This window comes from Symphalangus syndactylus, chromosome 4, assembly GCF_028878055.3.
Source record: "Symphalangus syndactylus isolate Jambi chromosome 4, NHGRI_mSymSyn1-v2.1_pri, whole genome shotgun sequence".
NCBI classification, from domain to species: Eukaryota; Metazoa; Chordata; class Mammalia; order Primates; family Hylobatidae; genus Symphalangus; species Symphalangus syndactylus.
The window spans coordinates 145,569,121-145,591,724 of record NC_072426.2 but is presented as its reverse complement, the minus strand read 5'-3'; the positions used below and the strand labels follow the sequence as shown (position 1 = coordinate 145,591,724).

Sequence of the window (22,604 nt, the reverse complement as noted above, 5' to 3'; positions counted from 1 at the left end):
TATATATATGTATATAGTAAAGAAAAAATAAAACATTATTTTAGATAACATAAGTGTATACAAAACTTCCTACAAAATTTTAAAGTATAAAAATTAACTTACTAGTTAATTTGGCAAGGTTGTTACTAATGATGGTCTATATATTTCTGTTTATTTTTGTTATTGTTGCCGTTGGTGGTAGTGTTAATGGTGTGGGTAGACCTGTGTGTGGGGGGGGAAGGAGAGGAGGAGTGTTGTGTTTAGTGAGATTAAGGAGCTAAATTAAAAATGTATTTGAGAAATGCACAGTACCTACAAATCCAAGGCAGTACTAAAGAACAAGAACATAGCTGAAACTACAAATATTTGGTTATAGAGTAAACCAGAACTAGCTAGTTACAAAAAAAAAAAAAAAAAAAAAAAAAAAAAAAAAAAAAAAACAGTGCAACCATGCAGGGATAATAACTAGTCACTGTTGATAATACTCACTCTCAATTTTCTGATTGTGGCACTTTTTTTTTTTTTTCTTAAATGGAGTCTCACTCTGTTGCCCAGGCTGGAGTGCAGTGATGTGATCTTGGCACACTGCAACCTCCACCTCCTGGGTTCAAGTGATTCTCCTGCCTCAGCCTCCGCAGTAGCTGTGATTACAGGCACCCGCTACATGCCTGGCTGAATTTTTTGTATTTTTAGTAGAAAGAGTTTCGCCATGCGGGCCAGGCTGGTCTTGAACTCCTGACCTCAGGTGATCTGCCCGCCTCGGCCTCCCAAAGTGCTGGGATTACAGACATGAGCCACCATGCCCAGCTCTTCATTTTTAGATATAGTTTGCTAATATGCCTAGTACCTGGAGATAGCTCACATTTTTATATTAAACAAAAGCACTATGTAATACTTATTTAGAATAAGAGTTAAAATGTTTATATTCATGCTGAATCTATATATTTTAAAAAGATAACATAAATCTATATGTACACATGGATGTTAAGAATTTGCTATGAATGAAACCAATAATTGGCTATGTTTAAAATATACATGTTGTATAGAAATTTTAGCATTCTTTTTTCAGCTTTCCATGTGGGCTTCTGAAAAGCTTTTATTTCCTAATTTTGTAGTTACCAAATTATCATGAAAAATATTTCTTGTTTGAGACAATGCAGGAGAAACCCTGTTAAATATTACACGTTAGCATTTTAATCATGTTGAATCTTATTTAGTTTCATCCACCATTAGCAAATATGGGTTCTGCTTACATAGATAAAATTACAAAGGTTTTACGGTCATTAAGGACTAACGATAATGTGTTTTTTTTTGTCTGTTAAAATATCTGTAATTTATGTACTACAGAATTTCTGTTTTCTCTCTCTCCCTCCTATCCTCATTTATTCCCAAGAAGTGCTTGATTTAGTTTCCATGCATTGCATTCCTCACAAAGTGATACCCCTGCCCCCACCCTTGTTTTATTAACTCAAACTAAATGGAACACTACTGCCAAATGTGTCTCACTTGGTCTGTTAGCATCTTCCTTTGAGTAAAAATCACAAACTATCAGAATGTCATGGACTGAACATTTTTAACTACATCTAAGAAAATGGGCAATACAATAATGAATGAAGTATTTTACATGTCATTTGAAGCATGAGAAGTTGATACTAAAAACTATCAAAGAAAATAAAAAGAACTATAAAGAAAATAAATAAGCCATTGGTAAAGGGGCAAAATAGATTAAATGCATCAAAATAAAAAAGATTAGAAAACTACAAGAGAAAAGACAAAATTTGGAGATATATGCCTTTTGATCAATTTCTTTCAATAAAGAAGTAAAAGACTAATAAAATAAATAATTTTATAATCTCTTATTAGTAGCATTGTAAGACGAATGAAATTGCATTTTACTATATAATAAGGAAAATATAGAGGCTGTGATCCTAAATGAGTTCAAGACAAAAAAAATGACCGTAGTTAAGTATTAACAGAGACCCTGAAATGGTCATGGCTTTTAGATATCACAAATGTTGAAAGTAAGTTTAAGGAAATGTATTATGCTGTGATTACTATGTGCATTCTTGTGTTTAATCTATTTCAGTTTAATTTATGCAAAATGTTTTGTATAGTAATATATTTATATTTTTTAATTTACGCAGATGTATTGCTAATATTTTATATCCTGTGCAAGTGAGAATGAGAATAAGTAGCCATCTGGACCTCCTCCCCACATAGGCAATACGACCAGCTCAGCACAGTGACTATGCAGAACAGAGGTCAGTGCTGGTGTTTCCTGTGGTTTAACTAGCTCATTCTCATTAGTTCTAGTTAGATCTTTAATGACATAATTATTGGTGTTTGCTTGAAAAGAAATATACATAAACTTAATAATAATGATATCCTCTCAAACTTGAGGTTTTTCATTGTATTGAGTCATTAATGCATATATAATCAGATTTAAAAGTTTCTATAACAATTGCCATCTTAATTTCATCATGAGTGACCACAAATGCCTCATAAGAACATATGTCATTTATTATGTAATTGCACATGATGCTAAAAGAAAGGTGAATTCTTATTCACTAGGTATCACAAAAAAAGGGTGGGGGCATGAGGAAAAATGAAAGGATAGAAAATAAGTCACTTGCTATTGTCATCCAAGGATAAAAAACATATTCTTCATCAAGGCCAATGTGGTTGGAGATGGGGTGGAGTGGAGAGTAGGATGACTTAGAATATCACAGAAATAAAAGAAGACAACTCATGGAAGTTTTATAATAAGAAGTATAAGTGATATGTAATTTTTGTTTTAAATATAATTGGATTTACATTTCTATGGAACCAGAAAAGACTTTCAACCTCCCCACTGAAGTATAAACATTCTTTCTCCCTCATTTCGATAGAAATGGAATGAAAAATTACTAGTGATCTATGTCTCACAAACTTCAATTGTTCTAACAAATGTGGAATACAGAGAGTACAGACAACTGAAATATGCAAACTATTCTTCTGGTAAAATTTTTGAATGAAGAGATCCTCCTGGGATGTAGAAAGGCCTTCAATTAGAGTAATTTCTTAAAGGATAACTATTAATAAATCCAAATTCACCAATATTAGAAATATATATATTTTACATTAATCAAATAGCTTTTCTATCTTTACACAAACATTTTCTACTTTCAGCTACGTTTTATAAAATTTTCTTCATTCCTTTCGGTATCTAATAACTACAGGTTATCAGCTGTATGACTTAGAAAGGAAATAAACAACCAACCATGATGTCAGAACACTTCCTGGTATGTAATCTGATCAGGCTTAGTCCCAGTTTCGTGCTCCACTCATGGAATTCTCCTTGTCTGAATCTTTCTATAATTATTATGGAAGATCAATTTTACAGAAATTATGGATTGTATCAGTATGAATATCAATAAAACATATTCATGCAATATTATCTTATTCTCTTGGAAACCTTGGAAGTCATTCTTTTTTAAAAGTGTCAGTGAACTGCCACTAAATTTGCCTTCAATAATTTCCTTTTTTTCTGCTTAAAGAACAGACTTGCTTGCAGATGTCAGGAAATTTTTTTTATGCTATAATTTCTCATTATATTGGTTGTTCTTTCTCTGAAAAATAACATTGTCAGATCTCTTCAAAATTATATTTTTAAAAATATAGTTTACATGAAAGTACCTGAGAGGTGTGATGATTGTGATGAACACTGTGCCCATTAGAAACTATACACTTGATACGCAATACATGTTTGTGAAAGTTAGAGAACTGATCACCATTATATTAAACAGGGTTTTCATTTATACAATGAATGTATGAGTGAGTGTTGAACTCGAACAGATAATTTGGTGAACTACTGTTCTAAAATTTTGTTCTAAAATAGTTGTCTTTATATGCGATGACAGGTTTAGAAATCATCCCTAACTATGGTTATTTTTAATGTAATTATCTTTTAAATACATGACTTGAATTGTTTTACTTCAACTTCCTCTCCTAAAATAGCCATTGCTTTTACTAAAATATAATTTTGGCAGAATTTTTTTTAGCCTCTTGTATATTACAGCTTTGGAATGGCGCTGCCAGAAGAAAAATGTACATAAAATTAATACTGGGGCGGGGCAGGGGGGCGGGATAAGCATGATGTGGCCTGAAAACTTATGCATATCCAATTATCTAGCCATCATCAATTGCCTTTGCCTTTAAACTCCATGGAAAAACACTACATCAATCTTACAGATACATATTTCTAGGCATAAAATTCCCATTGAATTTAAGAATTTGAAAAACTAAATCTACATACTGAGAGAAATTGAGCTAACTAGTGCATAATAATCTGGTGCATTCAGATGTGATTTTTTAGTATCATACTAACAAATACAATGTGAAGAATTAGTCTTTAAAAATATTTAACTATTATAAACAAAATATTGATATGAGATGGAGGAGAAATCCATGTGTAATTTATACAGTATCAAAAGACTTGGTTTTTGTTTCCTATTCTTTTATTTGTAATGTATGTTATCTTGCTACATATTTTAATCCCCAAAATGTCAGTTTCTTAATCTTTAAGGGGAAAATTTATGTTTTGGGGTTATTGTTAGACTTTTACAATAAAACTATATAAAAATCTGAAAGTAATAAGTCTCTCAAAACAAAGGACATGTGATATTAATGGCTGTCAGCTTTATGTATTATATTAGAAGCAACTGAAAATCCTGGAATGATTTTCATGCTCTCACAGGTTTGTTTTTTGAATGTTTTGAATAGTTTGATAAGCTTCTATTCTTCCTTTTTTGTGGGGGTATTGGAAGTGGATGATGTTGCAATTTCAGATTTATCATGTTTACATAAGCAGTGTGGCTTTCCTCTTCATTCTCTTCTTTCTCTTTTTCTCCTTCTCTTTCTTCTTATTCTTGCTTGTTTTTATGTGTGTTTTATTTTTTATGTGGGTTTTCTTAATGTGGGTTTAAGGTCTTTGTGTTAATTATTAGTATTTGTCAAAAATAACATGAGCTTTTTTATGTAGCATCCACTTTCCAAATTAGTAGATACATATATAAATTATATGATATGATAAATATTTTATATCATGTTACATGACATTATATATTATATCCCACCAAATGCTACACTCTATTAGACATTTTATATACGTTTAAAAGCTAAACTTTAAAAATATTATCTGAAGCTCTAGTACTTTAAAATAGTAATTACTTCATTGCAATTATCAATATTTTCAAAGGAAAGACTATATAACTTAGTCAGAGAGCCAATGTATTAGAAGAAAAGGAGTTTCACTGAGGAGCTAAGCTATAAGACCATTAAGGGCAATCTTAAGGGCTAGGAGAGATTCAATTCATACTTGTTGCTTGCTACTTAAGATAAAAAATATAAGTAAAGCCAAGAAAACAGAGATAAACTAGATGTAAGTACAAAGGGTTCTTTACACAACTAGCCACAAAAATGTTGCTACTCTTTTGTTTTGTTATTGAAATCTATGCAGATAGAGCAAATATGGTTCGGTCTCATACTGAGCTAAAGAAAATACTACTAGTAGGAACCAAATACAAACTGAAAGTTTCCTCATAAAAGTTACAATTCATGGTGTTTCAATTAAAATTGACTCTATTACTCAATCTCAGAGGAACTCATTAAAATTACTCTCTTCAGTTAAAGCAGACTAATCCCAAAGCAGAGATGAAAGAGAAAGTCCCTATACCTACAGTTGCAATGATTTTCTTTCCCAAATAAAGCAGATAAAATAATTAAGGATAATTCACTCTAAAGGGCCAAATAGGAAAAAGAAAATTTTGATGAAATAACTGAATCGTAGGAAAATAACTCAATGTTTTCCAGTATGATTTAGATAAGGAAGGCAAGCTCCTACAAGTAATAAATGATCAGATGGTGCTCTGCTAACTACATGAGTAATAACCAAGAAGTCTAGAGAATAGCTTAAGTCTCTTTCCAAAAGTACAATGAGCACCTGTGAAAGGAGGCATTCTCTTCTAGGAGGGTTGCTGAACCATATACTGCTCACTTACTGAGCTTTTAGCTGTGCAGAGCTTGAGGGAATCTGAGTTCACGGTCTCAGTTCTATTTTGGTTAATAACTCATGCCAGCAGCAAATAGATGGGCTTTGTTGCAGTGGATATTTTGACAGTGACCCTTGCCAGGATTGTGCCAGCCCATAGGAGCTCTAGCTTCTCAGGTCATTTTAAATGACAATTAGTTTTGAGAATGTCAAAAGAGTAGGTTTTGAAAAGATCTCAGTTCTGTAATTCTCACATATACGTTCTTTCCAAAATAATCGTTGTCATTAAGAAAATAAATGGAATATGAGAAAAATACCATTTTATAATGCCAGGTAGAAAGGTAAATTTCCATAATTACCAGATAACATGAAGTAGGAAAATAAAAGTCAAAACACTACGATATTTTCAAATGTGAGGAGGAGCTGATCCTTGAAAGAGAAGCTCATTATAGAAGGTCACTTGGACTATAGTTAGGACACAATTAAACAATGATAAGGAGTTGATCATAATACAACTGCATAATGAGAGAATGAGCATTCAAAAGAACACGGCAAAACACAGTGGGAAAATGTCTTAATTTTTCTCCAGTAACAAACTTTACTTCTTTACAACTAATTTTGATTTTTGAATTTTAACTCGTGGTTGGAAGAAAACACATCAAAAACAATGAAACGAAGCACATATAGAAACATTTTTTTTTTTTCAGAGCATGTTACACAAAGCAATATTTTTCCACAAATAAGATGATTCAAATATTTCTGAAAGACAATGATGAAGTTACTATAGGATAGCTGTAGCCACTGCTTTCTAGAAAATTTTTAGATGTCACATGCAAAGCTATATTCCTATCAGGTGGTGAGCAGAATAGAGGAGAGAAAAGGAAAAATTCAAATAGTATTTGAAATTGGCATTTTAGTTATCGCTAATGTAATCCCTGTATTTTTATAACATGGTCAATTCATGTTTGAATGACCACAAATTTTTAGGCAAACTCTATGTCCAATTCAGCCAATAGTTGAGTTACAATTTACAGTTAAAAAAACACCATCTCAGAAAATTTGCTGACCAAAAGTATTAATAAATCAAGTGAAAATTCATGTATTCAACAAATATTTATTACATACTTATTATGTGCCAGGAGCTGTAGCAGTCTTTAGAAAACACACATGAAAACATAAATGCTTCTAGTTTGTATGGAAACTGCTTTATAACTAGGGAAACGAATTAAGATAAGGTGTTTACATAGTAAGAAGGTTCTAATTAAATAATTATTCCATATTTTAAAAATTGGATCTCTTATCTTTTATCTAGGTAATTTACCACTTCTATTTTAGAAAACACACCAATTAGTTTACTAATTCTTTATTCACTTTTAGCCAGGAAGTCATTTATTTCTTAAAAAAAAATCAATTCGGCCGGGCGTGGTGACTTACGCCTGTAATCCCAGCACTTTGGGAGGCCAAGGCAGGCGGATCACGCGGTCAGGAGATCGAGACCATCCTGGCTAACACGGTGAAACCCTGTCTCTACTAAAAATACAAAAAAATTAGCCGGGCGTGGTGGCTGGTGCCTGTAGTCCCAGCTACTCAGGAGGCTGAGGCAGGAGAATGGCTTGAACCCAGGAGACAGAGTTTGCAGTGAGCCGAGATCAAGCCACTGCACTCCAGCCTGGGAGACAGAGCTAAATTCCATCTCAAAAAAAAAAAAAAAAAAATCAATTCTATCAAGCTGCATTATTACAGGTACACTGGGAAACAGCAGAGTAATTCAGGATCTGCTTGGTTTTTCTAATTCAGTTGTGAGCTCATTTCTATGGCCTGAAAGCAAAATCCATATTCACTTTCAAGGTTATACCAGGGAGTTCTTCCCTGCTTACAGGTTTCAGGAATGCTCTCATTTCATTTATTTATAGTTTTTCATTCCCCAAGGTTCCTGAAGTTTCCAGAAACGTTTCAAGCTCAGCGCTCATTCCCACTCTAAGGAAGTTCCACATGTAGAGTGTGCCTTAACTCCATCCAGACACATAGAGATCCTGTAAGCGTTATTTCAAAGCAGTTACTATCTGCCACTTCCAGGAGAAAGGCTTAACAATGTAAGTCAAGGAGTATCATAACTAGGTGTTCAAGTGCAGAATGAAAGAGGAGTTTACCTATCTGTCTTTTTGGATAATAAGCTGACAGAATCCAGCATTCTGCCTCAGCCCTCCCTCGTCTGTAAGACTTGGTAAGTACATTTTTTCCTCTATTAATGTAGTAGCTGTTTCTACGTAATAAGACATCCTCATAGAAACTACATAATTTGTTGTAAATTATAATGGGTGTAATGTATAAATTCAGGTACTGATAAACAAAACAGTGTCTATTTTGTAGATCTCCTAAGGCAATCAGTCAGCTTTTTGCTCAGTAAAGTGGTTTTAATTAAGGATCAAATGAGGAGTTTTGAAGTCCATGCACTGTGGGCATGCATACAGCATGAGGCCTATTAGCTGTGGTTGGTAGCCCTAGTTGCATGGGCTAGGGACCAGGGAGGGCTGAGGCAGAATGTTGGATTCTGTCAGCTTATTATCCAAACAGACATATGGATACATTCCTCTTCCATTCTGCATTTGGAGAATGTAAGCTCTTAATTAAAATAACTGAAAGAAAAATTGTTTTCCAAGCATCATCAACTTTTAAGAATGGTCTGGTTTAGGATGGATGATAGTAAATGGCAAAAGGATTTCCACCCTGCAAGGCTTTTCCCTTTTGATTTGGGAAGAGACACCCTTAACGATGATTCTGGTGTTTTGCCTCATGAGCGTAGCCCTGGCACATGGTCACTATGGCTACATGGGAGGGCGGGGGTGAAAGATTGAGCACTAGAGTTGTCTGCTTCTGTACCATAGGAAGTTAAGTGAGAAGGGCATACTGCATGAGTCACTGTAATGTATTTTCATAAAAAACCTTACTGAACATACCACTGGAATTTATTTTTAAACTTTTCCTTCTTTGGCTCTTTGGCTCGCCATTTTCCTAGTCCCAGTTATGAATATTTTCATAGTTGAACCACTGTCAGAGTCTCTTCAGTGGCCTTCCAGAACCTAATATTGTGCACTGTCCTCCCCCAACCACCATCGCTGCCTTCCTCCATCCTGTATGCTCCATTCCGTTATCTTTATCAAATACTGCTCTGGTTTCATCAAACTCTTTATGTAATTCCTGAGTCCTTTAGTGACATTTCTCCAAAATCATTAGCCCATAACCTGGATTCCTTAACTTTATCTATAAGGCTTTTGAAGATCTGCTGTATTGGACTTCTTTTAATTCTTGGGAAGGCCCATGCACTGTCTTGGATGTTGAATTTATGCCTTCTTCTGCCTAAACACTATCTCTCCATCCTCCCTCCCCATCCTATTTATCTGCATGACTCCTAAAATTTCTTCAGTTCTCTGTTTATTTTCTTCAAGCAGCCACTGTTTCCTCCCACAGCATCATCACAGATGGATTAAGACCTTGTTCATCACACTACCTGTGTAGCACCCAGCTGATGCTTATTTAAAAAAAATTAATAGAAGACATGGGGAACTATTATGTAGACAATCTTGATAATCTGGGGTGAACAGCCAGATATCAGATATTTTATCAGACAAACTAGCAAGAAAATGAAAACTAGTTAGAATAACACTACGTACAATAACGTCAGAACAGGCACTAATTGAGGATACAAAATCCACAAAATGATATAGTAAAAAAGTATTGAATTTGGATTTAGGAAGCCAAGGTTCCAATGCTTTCGACTCATGGCATCACATGTAGTTCCTGCAGTTTTTATTCTCAGCAAAATAATTTCTGAGGTGTTAATTTTGTATCAGTCTTTTGTATTTTTCATCCAAGTACTCAGTCTCTTTTAATGTCTTGCCTCGGGGACTTTGAAAATTGTTAAAGGCAATGTCTGCCGGATGTCTTTGTACCTGTTGCTAAAGCTTTAGGACAGGCAAGAAAGTAAACTCCATTTGGGAATAAGGGAGAGAGGAGAGAGTGTCTACAATCACAGATGGAAGGAAAAGGAATAGATTTGTACAGAGACAGGACAGAGCTTGGCTTGTCCATTATGTGTCAGGGATATGGCAAAGGTGTAGAAATTGTGGAGGCTGGGGGATTCAGGGAGACTCCCTGAGGTGGGCAGGGGCTCCTCATCTTACCAATAGTCCTGTCATTTATTTAGCAAAGCAGGAAGTCTTCTGAGCCAATGGGCTTGACAGACTTAAAACACTCTGTCAGTTGGAACCCAGTGCACAGTTACCAGGAGTATGGACAATAGAACAAAGGGGCTTTCTAGAATTTATTACTCTGCATGAGACATCAGACTTTTGCTAGATTCCTGGTTATGCTTTGAAAGGAGAAAGCATTAACTATAACTGACTTTCCTACCTGGGAGGATGGGGATTAGGTATCAATATAATTTATTTTAGTCCAGGATATATATCTCCTGCATATCAGAATCTGATCTAACAGTCAAGTTATGTATATATTTTTAAATTTTATCAGCCATAAATTCAGAGTATGAAAAAGCTTCTATAAATTTCCTCACAGACTTGTGAGAATTTACTAGTGTATAGAACAGAATTTTGCAGTAAGAAATCCCTTCAACAAATGCAAGGTAATAGTTCTCTAACCAAGGAAGTGAAAGATCTAAAGAGAACTATGAAACACTCATGAAAGAAATGTAGACGACACAATTAGAAAAATATCACATGCTCATAGATCAGAAGAATTAATATCATTACAATGACCATACTATGCAAAGCAATTTCAGATCTACTGCAATCCCTATTAAAATACCAATATCATTTTTCAAAGAATTAGAATAAGCAATCCTAAAATTCATATGGAACCAGAAAGGGACCAAATAACCAAAGTAATCCTAAGCCAAAAGCACAAAGCTGGAGGCATCATATTGTGTGGTACTGGCATAAAAACAGATATATAGATCAATGGAACAGAATAGAGAACCCAGAAGTAAAGCCATGTATCTACAGCCAGCTGATCTTTGGCAAAGTCAGCAAGGACATACACCAGGGAAAGGAAATCCTTTTCAATAAGTGGTACTGTGAAAATTAGATAGCCACATGCAAAAGACTGAAAACAGACCCAAATCTCTCACCATACACAAAAATCAACACAAAATGGATTAAAGACTTAAGTGTAAGACCTAAAAATATAAAAATATTAGAAGAAACCCTAGAGAAATTTAATGAAGACTCAATAGTCTAGGCAAAGATTCATGACTAAGACCATAAGAGCACAAGCAATAACAACAACAGTGGATAAATGGGATTTGGACATAGAATGTGAAGTAATAAGCATTGGAGACTCAGAAGGTAGGTGCAGCGGGGTGCACATGGTGTGGTGGGGTGCACATGGTATGTGTGGGGGGTGAATGATAAATAATTCAGGTGATAGATACACTAAAACTAAGATTTCACCACTATGCAATATATCCATGTGACAAAAGTGAGCTTGTACTCCTTAAATGTATACAAAAAAAGTAAGAAATCATTAAAATCTCTACTTTCTGCCTTAACTATTGCAAAAATAGGGTGAGGCAGTTGTAAAAGATTAATTGCACTGATATGAATTCTTAGCCTATTTTTTTTCTATTTTTACCTCAATAATAGTTAGAAATAAAGCAAAGTGCCTAGAATGCTTCTTTTTAATGAAGAATCCTGGAGGATACGTGCATGACATTTTTATAGCAAATTTAGCATTTCTAATTCTACCTTCAGTCATATTTTCCAAAGATTGATTTAGACTGTGAAAGAGCCAAGAAAAAGGGCTGGTGAGAACTAAAATTGGATTTTAGTTTATACGTTAATTTATTTAAATTATTCACTGATCTGAAAATCATTATTTTCTTACATTTTAGTCACTATAAATTATAAAAATGAAGTGCAGACATTCTCTTGAAGGTGATGAACGGTCTAAAATATTGTAATAAAATGTGTAATAGGTGAAAAGCTAACATTCCTTTTGTGATAATTAACTTGGAAGTTGTAATCCAAATTATTTACATTCAATATTTTGCCTGTATTTTTAACACATTTCCATTAGAAATATGGCATTATATTCAGTCTGTCCTCTTTTTAATATTAATTACTATTAGCATTAAATTGATCTGCCATATTATCCTGACCAAATACTTGTGTGCATAGCAAATAAAATTCATGAGATATTAAATAAAATAATACATTGCTTTGTGTTAGTTTCTATTTTTGTTAAAATCACTAATGTAGCATCCTTCTGTTTAGGAAAATGAGATAATAATTAACAGTGTACATTTCCCAGATAGACTATGAAGACAATTATTGTCTCAACAAAGTAAAAGTCACTGTAATAATTAACTGCTATTTTCTCATATGACATATTACTTATTTTCTAAGAAATTAGTACATTTTACATTAAACCTATTATTAGTACATCTAATTTTTTCCTGAACAATTCAGTTAAAGCACAAATTAATTAAAAATCCAAAGCAAAATCTTTATTACCTGTATTATACAGTTTGATTTCTTTTAACATCCTTACTATTCTTCTATAATACACTTTCTCATGAGGTGATTAGTAATGGAGACAAATTCTTTCTGTCTCACTCATGTGTTTACAGAGAAGTGTGAAGAAATGAAATTCCTATCTGTATTCTGAACTCTCAGAAGTGTTGATTACAGAGATGTTGGATTATCTACTTATGGTCCGTGCTATTTTCTCCTTAACACGCCCCTCATTAAACCAGATCCCAATGATGCATGGCAGGGTAAGAAATGCAGAGTGAAGAGAAACAAAATTCAATCTGTCAAAGTAGGAAGGCAAAACTACCTAGAAGTTCACTTAATTTCTTCCTTGTCTTAAGAAATGGATAAACCATATCACACACCCAATCGCTCAGCCAGAGAAATTAGGAAACATCTTCCTTTCTCCTGTTTCTTTTTGTTTGTTTGTCTTACAAACCCTGGCTTCCACATAACCTTTTATTCATTTGATTACACCTCCAAAATACATTTTGAATCCATTTGCTTCTTTGCAGTTCCATCGCCATCACCCTAATCCTTTTAGTTACTGATTGCTAACATAATCCTACTAACTGGTCATTTTTTTTTTTTTTTTTTTTTTTTTTTTTGCCCCATTTCAACTCATTCTCCACACAAAACAATGTGTCTTTCCATTGCATTTACAATGAAAACTGCATTTTATTTACCACATCCTAAAAGGCTCTGCTTAGCATGGTGTCTGTACTCAAATTCTTCTCATACTAGTCTCTCCGTACCTCAGGATGTTTACCTACACCGGCCTCTACTCTGTTTCTCAAGTAGACACTGTCTTTCTCCCAGTTTATAACATATTGCTAAACTGTTTTCCAAAGTGCTTGTAGCAATTGCTTGCCACTAGTAGGGTATGACAGTCTGGGTAGCATGTAAGTTTTCAGTCTACTTTACTCCTTTGGGTGGGTGGGTGGTTGCACCTTGTTGTGGTTTTACTTTGCATTGCCCTGATGGCTGATGAAGCATAGTAATGTTCATAAGTACATGGATATCTGAATATCTCCTTAGGGAAGGTCTTGCTTAAATCTATAGACTATTTTCTCTGGGATTATCTATTGTTTTCATATTGATTGTAGGAGTTCCTGAAATATACTGTGAATAAGTCCCCGTGTCAGTTGTGTTCAGTTAGTATGATGTATTTTCACTCAATACGTTTTGATGAACAGAAGCTTTAATTATATTGTAATCCAGTTTATCAATAATTGTCTTTGTACCCAGTACTTTTTGTGTCATTTTAAAATCCAATTTCATGACAATTTTAATTAAAGTTAAAAAGGTATTCTATCAGTCAATTAAGGCCACAATAATGCTACATTTAAAAAAAAGCAATACAAGATTAAGTTGTTTAGAAACAATCTAATAATGGCCCCCAAAGATGTCCATGCCCCAATGCCAGGAATCTGTGAATATATCTGTGAATATGTTACCTTACATGGCAAAAAGAAATTTGCAGATGTGATTAAATTAAGAATTGTGAGATGAGATTATTCTGAATTATTCAGGTGAGAGCAATACAATCACAGGTTGTTTTTTTTTTTTTTTTGAGACAAGGTCTCACTCCGACACCCAGGCTGGAGTGCAATGGAGCGATCTTGGCTCACTGCAACCTCCGCCTCCTGTGTTTAAACGATTCTCCTGCCTCAGCCTCCCGAGTAGCTGGGATTACAGGCATGCACCACCATGCCTGGCTAATTTTTTTTTTTTTTTGTATTTTTTTAGTAGAGACAGGGTTTCATGTTTGCCAGGCTGGTCTTGAACTCCTGACCTCAAGGGATCTGACTGCCTTGGCCTCCCAAAGTGCTCGGATTACAGGCGTGAATCATCACTCCCTGTCAACAGGGTCTTTTATAAGGGAAATAGGGAGTCAAAAAAGTCAGAGGATGTGACAATTAAAGCAGAGGTGGGAGTAATGTAGAGCCACAAGGCAAAGAATGGAGGCAGTCTCTAGGAGCTGGGAAAAGCAACATACATTTTCCTCTAGAGCCTTCAGACGAAACGCAGTGCTGCTGACCCATTTTGGACTTATCACTCCCAGAACTGTAAGGTAATGAATTTGCATTGCTTTTTTTGTTTTTGTTTATTTGTTTGTTGTTGTTTTGTTTTGCTTTGAGATGGAGTCTCACTCTGTGGTCCAGGCTGAAGTGTGCAGTGGCTCACTGCAGGCTCCGCCTCCCAGGTTGACACCATTCTGCTGCCTCAGCCTCCTAAGTAGCAGGGACTACAGGCACTCGCCACCAAGCCCGGCTAATTTTTTTTTGTATTTTTTAGTAGAAACGGGGTTTCATCGTGTTAGCCAGGATGGTCTCAATCTCCTGACCTCGTGATCCACCCACCTTGGCCTCCCAAAGTGCTGGGATTACAGGCATAAGCCACTGCGCCAGCCAGAATTTGTATTGCTTTAAGGCACTAAGTTTGTGATAAGTTGTTACAGTAGCAATAGAAAACTAATACAGAAATATAATTTATATGGAATGTATTTGAATAATATTACATAGTTTTCAGTTTCTGGCGAGTGTATATGTGTAGTTGTATCCATGAAGAACTCTTGCAATAAAGTACTTATATTGTTACTTTAATCGACAGATATTGATTATAAAACATTTTGATCTGATGATGCAAAAACTTACTTAAAAGTCCAGGAAACTGTGTTGAATGGTAACTTTTAAAAGTATATATATGATTAAATAATTATTTATAGTCTTGAACTCTGGATGGTTCAAAGGTCTGGATGTGACTGCTCAAGGATCAAAGAAATAATAAAATTTAAAAAAAATTTCTCTATACCAATTTTATAATAAAAAAAGGCAAGATTCAATCTACATGTACATTTGAAAAATAAAAGAAAAGGAGATCCTAAAGAGTCCTATGTCTACAGCAATTTGGAAATAACATAAGGCCCACCTTATGAATGTTCCCTCCTGGGGCTGGGGAAAGTTCTTCCATTGGTTTCTGTCTCAACTCCCTAAGTATTGGCTTCAGAATTTTGTTTTCATTAAAAAAATTACTTGTGGTAAAATACATATACTGTAAACTTTACCATCTTAACCATTTTTAAGGATACAGCTAATTAGTGTTAAATATGTTCATGTTGTTGCACAACAGAGCTCGAGAGCTTTTTCTTCTTGCAAAACAAAAACTCTGTACCTGTTAAATAACAACTCTGCATTTCTTTCTCCCCTAGTACCTGACAATTGCTATTCTGCTTTCTGTTTTTGTGAATGTAACTACTCCAGATATGTCACATAGGTGGAGCGGGTTCATACATTATTTGTCTTTGTGACTGGCTTATTTCACTTAGCAAAATATACTCAAATTATATCCATAATGTAGCATGTGACAGGACGACAGGACGTGGGTTCCTCATAAGGCTGAATAGTATTCTATTGTGTGGATATACTACAATGTTTTAATACATTTACCCTTTCATGGATATTTTTGTTGCTTCCACAACTCTTGGCTATTGTGAATAATGCTACCATGAACATGGGTATACAAATATCTTTTCAAGACCCTGCTTTCAATTCTTTTGTTTATATTCAGAAGTGGAATTGTTAGGTTATATAGCAATTGCATTCAATTTTTAATTTATTTTAGGTACTGCCATACTGTTTTGCCTAGTGACTGCATCATTTTACATTCCTAGCAACAGTGCAGTGCACGAAAATCCAATGTATCTTCATCTTCACCAACACTTGTTATTTTCTGTTTTGCTTTTTAATAGTAAACATCCTAAGGGGTATGAGATGATATTTTATTGTAGTTTTGGTTTGTATTTCCCTGATGATTAGTGATGTAGAACACATTTTTGTATGCTTATTGGTATTTTGTATATCTGCTTTGGAAAAAATGTCTACTGAAGTCATTTATTCATTTTTAACTAGGTTATTTTGTTGTTGTTGAGTTGTAGGAAATATTTATATGTTCTAGGTAATAATGCCTTATCAGATATTTGATTGAGAAATATTTTCTCCCATTTCAATAGGTTACCTTTCACTTTGATGGTGTCCCTTGATCCACAGAAGTTTATAATTTTGATGTAGTCCAATTTACCTATTTTTTCTTTTGTTGCCTGTGCTTTTGATGTCATATTCAAGAAATTGTTGTAAAATCCAGTGTCATGAAACTATTCTCCTATGTTGTTTTCTAAGAGTTTTACAGCTTTAGGTCTTACATTTAAGTCTTTGATATATTTTGAGTTAATTTTTATATATGGTGCAACGTATGGGTCCAACTTCATTCTTTTGCAGTGGATATCCAATTTTCCCAAAACCATTTGTTAAAAAGACTGGCCTTTCCCCCACTGAATACTCTTGGCACCCTTGTTGAAAATCATTTGGCCATATATGTGATAGTTTATTTCTGGACTCTTTATTGCAGTCCATTGGCCTGTGTCTGTTTTTATGCCAATACCGCACTGTTTGATTACTGCAGATTTGTCATAAGTTTTGAAATTAGGAAAGATAAAACCTTCAATTCTTTTTCAGTTTCAAAATTGTTTTGGCTATTTGGAGTTTTTAATTTTTTTGAAACATGGAATTCTATATCTAGAATAGTTATCAATCAATATGAATACTGAAATATACATTTTTTCAGGCAAAACTTTAAAATGTATTTTTTCTATGCTCCTTCTCAGGAAGTTACTAGAAAATTTCTCTAACAGAAATTTAGGAGTAAATCCAAAAGGATAACACAGGATCTACAGATGATACAGCAAAAGGGAAGCCCAGGATGATGACCAGGAGGCGACCCAGGATGAAACAGTAGGTTTACAGGATAATCAGATCAAATTGGAATGGGAGGCCCCAGTAAGGAAAACGGCAGGAACAAATAGATTATCAGACAGGATAGATATTTTAAAGCTTTTTTTATGGGTAATTTATAGTTATTGGAATGAATATGTGAAGACTTAGCCAGAGATGCAAAGAAAACTACACAAATGAAAAACAAAAGGTGTGCTTTTTGAGCCCAGGTCTAACACAAAGGTTCATAAACAAAGAAATACCTTCTTAAACCTGTTGGCTCAACTTAAAAAACTTAAATAAGTACAATAATGGGAAAGTGTGATTAAAAATAAAGTAGAAATGTGGAGAGATGGGAAGAAAGGACATAGAGATAAAATTCTCATCTGCAATAATAGGAAGTTAATAGATGATAATATAAATCAATGAATGAGATAGAAGTACTCACTAATTATTTTTAAAATATAGAGAGAAATTGCAGCAGCAATAAAGAGGTAAGAGTGTCACCTCTGGCAAACTGAGAAAGGGAGAAAGTCGTATTGAGTTATATGTTTTAATGTGTTATAAATCTACTACTCTTCTTTGTGTTTTAATTATGTACATATATCCAATTTACAATTAGAAAAGCTTAACATATTCTGGATTTGCATTTCTAAAATGAAATATGTTAAAAATTAATGAAGGCTGATAAAAGCAGCATGTATAAGTAGGGTTTAACAAAATCACTACATTCGAGGGTAGAATTCCATTTTTTCACTTTCAGAAAATAAGAGATTACCAAAGAAACAAACCAAATATCACACTGACTTTGCTCTAGGCAGGTGCAGCCATACAGAGCAAACATTAACATATGTCAGGGTGGAAAATCATGCAAAGAGACTTGGCTGAATTAATTGTTCGTAATGTTATTATGGGACAAAAATAGTTATCAATTTTTGACTTTACATTTCCCCTCCAAAGTTGAATTATGTGAAACAAAGGGTGCTTACCTATTGACTCTAGATTATTCCACGGTTTGTTTTTCATTTATTGGTTATTATTTTTTCCCTCATATTCAGGAAAAAATTAAGTAAAACACTTTTGGGGGCTGCCAACTGTTGCTAAGATTGAACCTGCTTCCATAACAACAGACCCAGTGTTAAGACAGCTCCTGGGCACAGGTAACAACAGCATCAACCCATTAAATGGGATCCTGCAGGCAGGATGTCATAGAAACTCCCACTGTTATGAAGTATTTTTTTTTCTTTTGCATGTTTTATTTTCAAGCCTTAGGAACTATGAATCCACGCTCTTCTTCCACTCCTCACTGAGTATAAATATTGCTCTTTTTAGTTTGTGTAAATGCCCTGAGGAAGAATGGTGAGCAACAGCCATCAGGTAAAGAAAATAAAGTTTAAAGGAAAGATGATTAAGTAGTATCAACATTTAAGAGATAGACAAAGAGGTGTCAAAAACAGAGATTCAGAGTGAACAGAAGAAAGAGAAAATCCAAGTATGTCAATATAAGGAAAAGGAGCATTTCAAGATGTAATGGTCAAAACTATTAAACCCAGCTGAACTCAATTAAGATGAGGCTATAGTCCATTAAATTAATAAAATAGTCCATGAAATCAATAAAATGGCATGTTTTTAAAAATAATCTATATTTTAAATACATTTTACTATCTAAATTAATCAACTAGGTGATTGGGACCACTTGAAGTATACTGTATGATAATATCTTACTACCTGAATAAAAGGGCTTTATAGTCTCTCTAAAAAAAACCCACAATTAATTTTGTTTTAAAATCAGCATATAGCGTAATACAGGCAAATACAAACACAACCTAGTTGGTTGTGTGATTGAAAAAAAAAAAGTTAAAGTGATCATTGCAGCAACAATTACAGTGGTAACTTTTCGTTTCCTCTTTATCACCAAACTGTGGTGCTGGTGGCATTACATCCCTCCACTACAAGAAAACTTCAGTTCATGTAGGTTGAGCAATTTTTAAGATTACAGGATTAGCAATATGGCATCATATCATTTATGAATGTTAAGTGCTGGGCAGTAGAATGAATTTTAAAATAGTTCATTTTCTTCAAATACTAAAAAAGCAATAGTTAGACAATCCTTGGCATTGATTCAGGTCCTTACAATGCTACCAAGACCTCAGTCATGCTGGGATTATTCAGTGTCTTGTTGATCTATTATCTTCTTTTCTTTATGCTGGTCACCTCATGGTAACAGAATGACTGCCATGGCTCCAGGAAACATGTCCACATTCATGTAAGGAAGATATAAAACAAGTAGATGTTTCTTCTTCTGAGATAAAAATCTTTTCTGTGAAGACCCACCAGGCTTAACTTTTCAGTTCAATGGCCATCACTTCCCATGGCCATGCCTAGCTGCAAGACAATCTTGGAAATTATTGTCTTACATTTTTAGGCTCCATAGTGTGATGTGAAAGAAGATAAAGAAGTTTAAAAATATTGTAACTATTGCATTAAGCAATTAACATCTCTACCAAAGTGGAAACCATGTGAAGCAGAACTATGATCTATTTTTTGGTGGGGGACAGTCTCACTGTGTTGCCCAGGCTGATGTGCAGTGGCACGAACTTGGCTCACTGCAACCTCTGCCTCCTGGGTTCGAGAGATTCTCCTGCCTCAGCCACACAAGCAGCTGGAATTACAGGTGTGCACCATCACACCTGGCTAATTTCTGTATTTATAATAGAGATGGGGTTTCACCATGTTGGCCAGGCTGGTGTCCAACTTTTAACCTCAAGTGATCTCGTGCCTCAGCCTCCCAAAGTGCTGGGATTACAGGCGTGAGCCACTGCGCCCAGCTAATGATCTTAACTATGGTCTCTTCTTTTTATTCTTCTCTGTTGTCTACTAATATAGATAGCCTTTTAATTGTAAGTAATTATAATTGTTAAAAGCTAACTTTGATTGAGCACTTATTAGATGGCAGCTTTAGTGCTTTACATGTATTAATTGATTGGATTCCATAAAAACCCCTAAGGTAGGTACTATCATTATTTCTATTTTTCATTCTTAGAAACCGAAGTACAGGTGTTAAGTGACTTTCTCAAGTTCACCCAGTTAATAAGTGAATGAACCAGAATTCAAGCTGGGTAGTCCAGCTACAAAGTACATGTTCTTAACAAATACTCTGCAATGTGATTTTACCTGGTAAGAATAAATTATTTACCTACATGATACCACAGATCTAAGATTTCAGTAAATAACAAAGAAATGATTTATTAGCCTATTACCTGATTTCATTTGATATACTTTCTAATTGTCAAAACATCAACATTTCTTTTGTCCTTAGGTTTATAGGTCAGGACTTATTTGTAACTCTCAAAAGGCAGAGAAAAAAGGAATGCAGAAAATATAGCCTGCCAGTCTAACTATATTCCTTCGTTTAATAGATCTGTTCTGGGAAAATGTCATAACCAGATCTTTCGCACACCTTCCAGGAAGAAATAATTCAATCAATACTTTAATTAGCTTGTGGAAAAATACCATAGGACACCCAGGTAATCTCAATTTTACTATGGTTTTTACACAGATGTAAAAGATTCAACATTATTATTTCTAGCTTCTTTTACTGAAAAACGGCACCAGGATTGAAAAGACTATTAGGCCTCATTTTGAAACCTTTGATCTAACATGAAAATGTAAGGCATTAAGAAGGTTTCTGCCTAGAAAAAGTAATTCATTTTTATTCTTGAGTAAAGAATAATGACTATGAATTCTGAAAATTCTTAAGAAACAATCTGTTGCAAATAACAGTAAACAAAAGTCCATGAATCTGTAGCTACTCCTGTATTCTTTCCTTTAATCTTCCAAGCAAGGCCATCTCAGCCACATATTTATTTTTGAGCCTCTTTCGATCATTTTTTCTCTATGAGGGCTTGGAGGAGATAGATCAAACACTCTGATGCTCTGGGATGAGTAGAGAGAAAGATATGAACAACCACCCATTAATTATCTTTGTCCTAACGTATACTCAGATAATAAACATGAACTTTGAAGTTGAACCGATGCTCTAAGGATTGTCTGATTCTATATGTTTGCTGTGGGCAATTTACTTAAATTCTTCAAGTTTTAACTTTTTTAAGGATATCAGATAGAGGTAACTATAACTACCTTAGAAACTTGTTGTAAAGTATGAAATATAAAATGTAGAAATCATTTAAGTAGTCTAGGCATAAAAACTCTCAGGACAGGCTGTTCTAGGTTTACAAGGTCTTATCCAATATTGCAAGTACTTAAAGTTTCACAGTTAAGTTTTGTCTCTTTGTCTCTTTTTTTACATTTCAGAAATTTTAGTGCATGATACTGTGAATTAACACTCTCAGATTGTTCCAGGGCATAATCAAATCCATAATAGGATACATTAATATGTTTATAATGAAACGATTTTCTACATAATGAGAAAAATCAAAAGTATAAATGGTTCATATATGTTCAGGTCAGTTACAAAAATTTTTTGGTTTTCAGACCATTTTGGATTTTGGAATTATGCATAAAAGAAGTAGACCTGCATATTATCACCATGTGTACAGTCTCCTGACTGCTTCTCTTGCTTCTGTAGCAAGTCTGCTTAAACTGCAAATTGGGCCCCATCAGCTAACTGCTGAAAGGTCACCAATGCCTTCTTTTCTTTACCCATGGGAGAAGCTCAAGCTGCTTAAACCATACACATCTTCAACATGTTGTTGTCCTGCTAATCCACCCTTTGGTCCTACTAGTTTGCCTTACAGCTCTCTGCACAGGTCACTCTCATTTTATATCTCCAATGACTGCATTGCTATTCTTTCTTTATAATTGATTTACTTTCTCCTCCCTGCTGCAACTCCTCCTAGCTAACTCTACCTATCTGTCGAAAGAACTCTCATTCAGATCCCTGAGAAAGTATGTCTGACTTTCCTATCCTGCTTCTCTTTTGTGTTTCCATTGCATTATGTGCATCAGTGTTTCTCAGCATTAATTATTATTTCTATTGCCATGCCCCAAAAGAGACTTTAAAATTTTCTTTTTCCAACTGCCCCTCCACCAATGAAATGTTAGTGCTGCAGAAGTTCTGTATATCTAGTCATGGCACTTCATGCATATTTACACAAAAAAATGAGTCAGAGCTTTGATCCACTTTGCCAACCAATTTTTACCTACTTCGGGGTGCTATGGCCCCAACTGAAAATGCATGATGCACACACTATTGTATCTGTGGTTTGCATAGCTACTTAGTACAGCTTCAAGCATATATTATATTTTTTTAAAAAATATTTG

At 34.4% G+C, this 22,604-nt stretch overlaps 1 protein-coding gene across 3 annotated transcripts in view; it reads right to left on the bottom strand.

The window, feature by feature from the left end:
• Positions 1-22,604, bottom strand: part of GALNTL6 (polypeptide N-acetylgalactosaminyltransferase like 6) — a 1,246,491-nt gene that overhangs the window by 764,133 nt on the left and 459,754 nt on the right. The gene's annotated exons all lie outside the window — the stretch shown is intronic.